Here is a 651-nt window from a genome sequence, read left to right as displayed (position 1 = left end):
AACAACAGGGGATGGTGTCAGCACAGGAGTTTTCTTCTTTCTTTCCCTCTTCTTTCTTCTTTCTGAAGCACCTCTCTCTTCTTCTTGAAGCGCTCACACTTTTTACAGATTTTTATACCCTCAGTTCAGCTGCTTCGAAGCATCCTCAATTGTGTAAATCATTGTCTTTTCTATTGACAAGGGGTTATCTGGTTTGGAACATCTCAAGAAACTAATTGATAATCAGGAAACACTTAAGATTAGGGAGTACCCAGATACTTGGGAGCCAGCTTGAAATTCCTATAGATAGCAGATATACTGATGGGATATCTCATGGTGTCTTCAGAAACAATAGATAGCTTGCAGCATCAGGGTTTTGGATTTTTACTTGTTGTGAACAAGCCTCAGCTTAGCATGACTTTTCCAGATCTTACTATAGTCTTTTAACAGACTTAAAGCAATTATTGGGTGTTCATAACCTTTTGTGGAGAGGACTCCCACCAGTCGTCTCGGGAAATATATGACAACACCTGTGATTAGGGATCCAACGGACTGGACGCTGTGATAAACCCTTTACCGTTGTTCAAATGTTGCCCATACCCCCTCTGACTCGGTCTCTTGCCTCAGCAATCCCTAACCCGGCAACCGAGCTTTAGTCAATCAAGTTTATAC

This window comes from Alligator sinensis, unplaced genomic scaffold (genome assembly GCF_000455745.1).
Source record: "Alligator sinensis unplaced genomic scaffold, ASM45574v1 scaffold2400_1, whole genome shotgun sequence".
In the NCBI taxonomy this organism is placed as follows: domain Eukaryota; kingdom Metazoa; phylum Chordata; order Crocodylia; family Alligatoridae; genus Alligator; species Alligator sinensis.
Note: the sequence above shows the minus strand (reverse complement) of the source record.